Source organism: Cebus imitator, unplaced genomic scaffold (genome assembly GCF_001604975.1).
Source record: "Cebus imitator isolate Cc_AM_T3 unplaced genomic scaffold, Cebus_imitator-1.0 Scaffold613, whole genome shotgun sequence".
Taxonomy (NCBI): domain Eukaryota; kingdom Metazoa; phylum Chordata; class Mammalia; order Primates; family Cebidae; genus Cebus; species Cebus imitator.
Genome location: NW_016107928.1, coordinates 610,900 through 617,075, shown reverse-complemented (window position 1 = coordinate 617,075; position 6,176 = coordinate 610,900). Strand labels below are relative to the sequence as shown.

General features: G+C 42.1%; 1 pseudogene across 1 annotated transcript in view; it reads left to right on the top strand.

Moving 5' to 3' along the window:
- Positions 1–4,184: 4,184 nt before the first annotated feature.
- The window catches only part of LOC119469260, a 34,478-nt pseudogene continuing 32,486 nt past the window's right edge, over positions 4,185–6,176 (top strand). The window contains exon 1 of the transcript XR_005198066.1: positions 4,185–4,283. The product of XR_005198066.1 is annotated as a 60S ribosomal protein L13-like (transcript). The remainder of the gene's footprint in view (positions 4,284–6,176) is intronic.

The window sequence follows — 6,176 nt, the reverse complement described above, 5'->3', positions numbered from 1 at the left end:
TTGAAGAAACCTACTACAAAAAAAATATTTTTGGGAGCTGGGCGTGGTGGCTCATGCCTGTAATCCCAGCACTTTGGGAGGCCGAGGCGGCTGGATCACTTGAGGTCAGGAGTTTGAGACCAGCCTGGCCAACATGGTGAACCCCTGTCTCTACTGAAAATACAAAGATTAGCCAGGCGTGGTGGTGCACGTCTGCAGTCCCAGTTACTCAGGAGGCTGAGGCAGGAGAATTACTTGAACACAGGAGCTTGCAGTGAGTAGAGATCACATCATTGCAATCCAGACTGGACAACAAAGTGAAATTCCACCTCTCTCTCTCCATATATACAATATTATATATATATATATATATATATATATATATATGTAATATATAATAGTATATATAGTATATATATAAAATATCCACTGAGTGGATATGACTGATATTAAAAAATTGTCAATATTCTTTAGTTGTAATAGTGGTGTTTAGTAACAGTTTTTATCTTTTAGGGATACATAAATATTTGCAGATGAAAATATACAATGTCTGGGATTTGCTTTAAGATAATCTCTCGGCCCGTCGTGGTGGCTTATGCCTGTAATCCCAGCACTTTGGGAGGCTGAGGTAGGCTAATCACGAGGTCAAGAGATTGAGACCATCCTGGCCAACTTGGTGAAACCCCGTCTCTACTAAAAATACAAAAATTAGCTGGGAGTGGTGGCATGTGCCTGTAGTCCCAGCTACTCAGGAGGTTGAGGCAGGAGAATCTCTTAAACCCCAGAAGCAGAGGTTGCAGTGAGCCAAGATCACGCCACTGCACTCCAGCCTGGCTACACAGCAAGATACCATCTAAAAGAAAAAAAAAAAAAAGAATCTCTCAGTAGGGATGGCAAAAAAACATTTCACAGTGGGATGGGAGAAGTAGCTGAGAATATAGATGAAACAAGATTGGCCATGTGTTCATAATTGTTGAAACCAAGTGATAGATGGTTCATATACTATACTACTAGCATGTATCTTTGGAAATGTTCTGGAATGAAAGTTTTTTAAAAGTTTCCTTGGAATATTGAATTGAGCCCTAAGTATGTTTTTCCATATAAATCAATATGGTTTTGCCTGGTAGAGTGTATGGGAATTCTTTGTTGCCTAATCTGACTAAAGCAGATTATTTGGAGGGCAGGGGGAGGGCATACTGGAAAGGCTAAGCTTTGAAATCAGGCCTGAATTTGAGATCTAGCACCACTCTTCACTCACCTTGTCAGATACTTAGACTTTCTGAAGCTCAGTTTCCTCAGTGGTCAAACAGGCACAGTAATAATAGTTCCTATATCCTAGGATTGTTGGGGGAATTAAATGAAATATAGAATACAAAGCCGTTGGCACTGTGCCTGGCAGTGCTCTATAAATATTAGGAGCTGCTAATACACCATTGTTTCGGTTACCTAGTGTGGGTTGACTTGGCTCAGCTAGGAGGTTCTTCTACTCTATCTGCTGTCAGCTGGGGCTACAGTCATTTGATGAGGTTGGACTGGAATGACCAAAATGGCTCACGCATGTGACAAGCAATTGATGCTATTGGCTGAGAGCTCAGCTAGGGCTGTTGCCCTTAGCACCTACACATGGCCTCTTCATGACACTTGGACTTCTTATTACATGGCAGCAGAGTTCCAAGAGGGAGTGCCCCAAGAGCAAATGCAACAAAAGAAAGGAAGTGGAAGCTACCAGTCCTTGGTGCCTGGACCAGCACAAGTGTCGTTTCTGCCACATCCTATTGGTTAGAGAGTCACGAGACCTGCCAAGATACAATGAGGGAAGAAATAAACTCCACCTCCTGATGGAGAGAGGGACAAAGAATCTGTAGCCATCTTCAATTCACTACATTAAGTATTCCTGTTTCCCCAGTACTTGATCCATAGATGAAGATATCGATTTCAAAGAAACACACCAACAAACTACTCGATATATATGTTTCTGGAAGGTGCTTGCTAAACACCATTCTTCCTGCTGACATTCTTCCTGCTGCTCAGCTGACTAAGCCAGGGCCTGCGGGGGACAGGGGGATTGGGAGCAGTCACTATCTTCCCCACCTCTGAGGCTGAATGGGAGAAAAAACCAGGGCAGGACTAAGTCTTCACAGCAGAAACACCTTGGCATGAGTCAGTGGTTCTCAAAAATAATTTATGAGATCAAATTAGGTCATCTATTTTTAATTATTGTGGTTATTAATTTGAAAAACTGTAATTCAATACTGTTCTCACAAGCAATAATTCTTGAGACTTGAGGAACTGTTAGTGTTCTCTTCCAAGGTATTATTTCCTTAATTCTTTACTTTAAGGCACAGGGGCTTTCCAAATATTTCCTTCTCTTACCCTTTAACCAACAATTGCTGACTCTCACATTTTCTCTGGCATTATCTAAAACTACAGTCCAAGAGGAGTTCTTTTTTTTCTATTTTTTTTAAATGTACATTATACAAACACAAAGTCCTCTATTTTGAGTCAGAAACATTTCCTAGAGCTAAAAAAATGCAGTTAGCGGCAAGCTTGGGCAACATCTAATTACAGCATTTACAGTAAATAAATGATTGATAAAGACACCCAGACACCTCTATAAACAAGGAAGTACAGAATCAGGCATGCTGAACACTGTGTTTATTTTCCACCGAAAGAGGATGTAAACTGCTCATCACAGGCATGCCACAATTGAATTTCCACATGACAAGACCTTTTCTTGGTTTTCTATTAAAAAATAAATGATGGCAATCAGTTTTTTTCACTAAATTTATTTCTGTAGAATTTTCAAATATTGTTAATTTTAATACAGGTTATATTTTTAAAAGCCTTTTTTAAAAAGCCTTAGGTGCTTCTAACCTTGGATTTATTTTGCTGTTGAGAAGATCTCAGCTAACAGGTGTGATGTACATGCACAGAGAAGGAAATACACACTGGGTCTTTGACCGTGACCTGAAAGTTATGTCAGAAGAGCTAGGCCTTCTATTCGTTTGGCCACAAAGCAAATACCGTGGCGGACAAAGGGAGGGAGAAAGGGGATGGATGGAATGGCTACACATTTCTCGCTGTGTCTGAACTTCTGAATGCATAGGGCATACAGCTATAGAGGCCCGGGATCATTGTGGTGATGAAAGAATGGTTAAAAACATTTCCTTAGAAATGAATTGTCCTTGTCTAAGCTAAGACCCTTACTCATATACATGAGAAGATTTCAGACCTGTTTGAGACTCTTTCTGACTTATTTGAGCCCTTTCTGATTTGTGTCAGACCCTGTCTGGTGAATTAAATACACTTTCTGATGTGGAAGGGACTCTTCCTAACTTATTTAAGATCCTTTTTGACATGTTTGAGTCCGTTCCTAACTTGTTTCAGACCCATCCTTTCATGTAAGAGACTCTTCCTGACATATTTGAGATAGTTTCTGACTTGATTGAGATACTTCCTGATGTATTTGAGACATTTCCTGACTTGTCTGAGACTTCCTAATTATTTAAGACTCTTCCTGATCTATTTGTTCCCCTTCCTGACTTGTTCGGAACCCTTCCGGACATGTTTGAGATCCTTCCTGATGTATTTGAGACAAGTCCTGAGGACTTTGACACACTTCCTGAGACAGTTCCCAATGATTTGTTTGCAATGATGCCTGCCATTTGAAACAGTTCCCATATTTTTGAGCTTTGTTCTGTCTCAGATCCTTTCAGACGTATTTCCAACTCTATCGGACAACTTGGAGACCCATTCTGACTTGTTGGAGACACTTCTAGACTTGTTGAAGACCTTCCTTGGCATGTTTAACACCATTCCAGGCAACTTGAGACTATTTCCATGTGTGAGATGCTTACATATTTAAAATTCTTCTGAACCAGATGCAGTGGCTGACACCCCAGCACTTTGGGAGGCCAAGGCGAGAGGATTGCTTGAGGCCAGGAATTTGAGACCAGCCTAGCAACACAGTGAGATACACAGAAAATAAAATAAAATGTTAGCCAGGCATGGTGGCACATGTCTGTAAGTCCAAGCCACTTGAGAGGCTGAGATGAGTGGATCGCTTGAGCCCAGGAGGTCAAGATGGCAGTGAGCCATGATCATGCCACTGCACTCGAACCTGGGCAACAGAGCAAGACTCTGTCTCAAAAAATAGAAAATAAAACTCCTCTGGACTATGTTAGCCACTTCCTAATTTGTTTGCGATGATTGCTGACATGTTTGATACCACACCTGACATATTTCAGATCCTTCCTCACATGTTTAAGACCCTTCATGAGTTGTTCTACAGTCTTGCTGACTGTGTGAGAAAATCCTTGACATGGTTGAGACCCTTCCTAGGTAGTTTGAGACCCTGCTTCATCTATTTGCGAAACACCCCGATATAGTTAAGACTCTTTCAGTCAGGTTTCAAATCCTTGGTGACTTGCAGAAGACGATCCTGACATGTTAGAGAACTTTGTTGATTACTTGAGATCCTTCCTCTCTGTGACCCTTCCAAAAGTATTTGAGACCCTTCTTGACTTGTTGAAACTCCCCCTGACAGAGACCCTTCCTGTCTGTTTGAGACCCTTCCGGAGATAACAAAAACTAAGTGACAACTGTGATATCCTTCCTGCCATGTTTGAGACAATTTCTGGCTAGTTTGAGACACTTCCTAACATATGTGACCCTTCCTTCCTTGGTTGAGACCATTTGTGACTGTTTGATTCACTTCATTACATGTTTGAGACACTTCTTAGGGTATTAGAAATATTGACTGATGTAGTTAATGCCTCCCTGTATGTTTGAAACCCTTTCTGATGAATCTGAGACTCTTCCCATATTATTATTATTATTACTATTTGAGACAGGGTCTTGCTCTGTCGCCCAAGCTGGAGTGCAGCTGCATGATCATAGCTCACTGTAATCTTCACCTGCTGGATTCAAGTGATCCTCTCACCTCAGCCTCCCAAGTAGCTGGGACTATAGGCATGTGCCATCATGCCAGGCTAATTTTTGTATTTTTAGTAAAGATTGGGTTTTGCCATGTTGCCCAGCCTGGTCTCTAACTCCTGGGTTCAAGTGATTTACCCACCTCAGCCTCCCAAAGTGCTGGGATTACAGGCGTGAGCCACTGGGTCCAGCCTCCTCCTGTATTATTGAGAACCTTCCTTGATATATTTAAAACTTGTACTGACTTTGACCCTTTTTCTGACTCATTCAAGACCATACCTGAAGTATCTGAGACTCTTTCAGAGCCTTACTGTGTTAGTCCATTCTCACGTTGCTAATGAAGACATACCCGAGACGGGGTAATTTATAAAGGAAAGAGGTTTAATTGACTCACAGTTCCGCATAGCTGGGGAGGCTTCAGGAAATTTACAATCTTGGCAGAAGGGGAAGCAAACACGTCCTTCTTCACATGGCAGCAGCAAGGACAAATGCTGAGCAAAGTAGTGGAAAAGCCCCTTATAAACCATCAGATCTCATGAGAACTCACTATCATGGATGTAACCACCCCTATGATTCAATTACCTCCCACTGGGTCCCTCCCATGACACATGGGATTATGGGAACTACAATTCAAGATGAGATTTGGGTGGGGACACAGCCAAACCATATCACTTACTAACATATCTAAAAGGTCTTCTGGGCTGGGTGTGGTGGCTCACACCTGTAATCCTAGCACTCTGGGAGGCAGAGGTGGGCAGATCACTTGAGCTCGAATTCGAGAGCAGTCTGGGCAACATGATGAAACCCATCTCTACTAAAAATACAAAAATTAGCCAGGCGTGGTGGCAGATGCCTGTGGTCCCAGCTACTCAGTAGGCTAAGGTGGAAGGATTCCTTGAACGCAGGAGGCAGAAGGTGTAGTGAGCTGAGATTCCTTTTTCATTCTTTTGAGATGCTCCCTGATGTATTTGAGACCTTTGCTGTTTAAAACTTTTCCTGTTGACTTTGAGATACATCCTGACAAATGTGAGACCCTTCCCTACTCGCTCAAGACTCTTCCTGATATATTTGAAACCTTTTCTGATTGTTTAAAGCTCTTCTTGAGCTATCTGACATCCGTCTGACATATCTGAGATCATTCTCGAAGAATATGAAAGTCTTTCTAGGCCGGGCGCGGTGGCTCAAGCCTGTAATCCCAGCACTTTGGGAGGCCGAGGCGGGTGGATCACGAGGTCAAGAGATCGAGACCATCCTGGTCATTA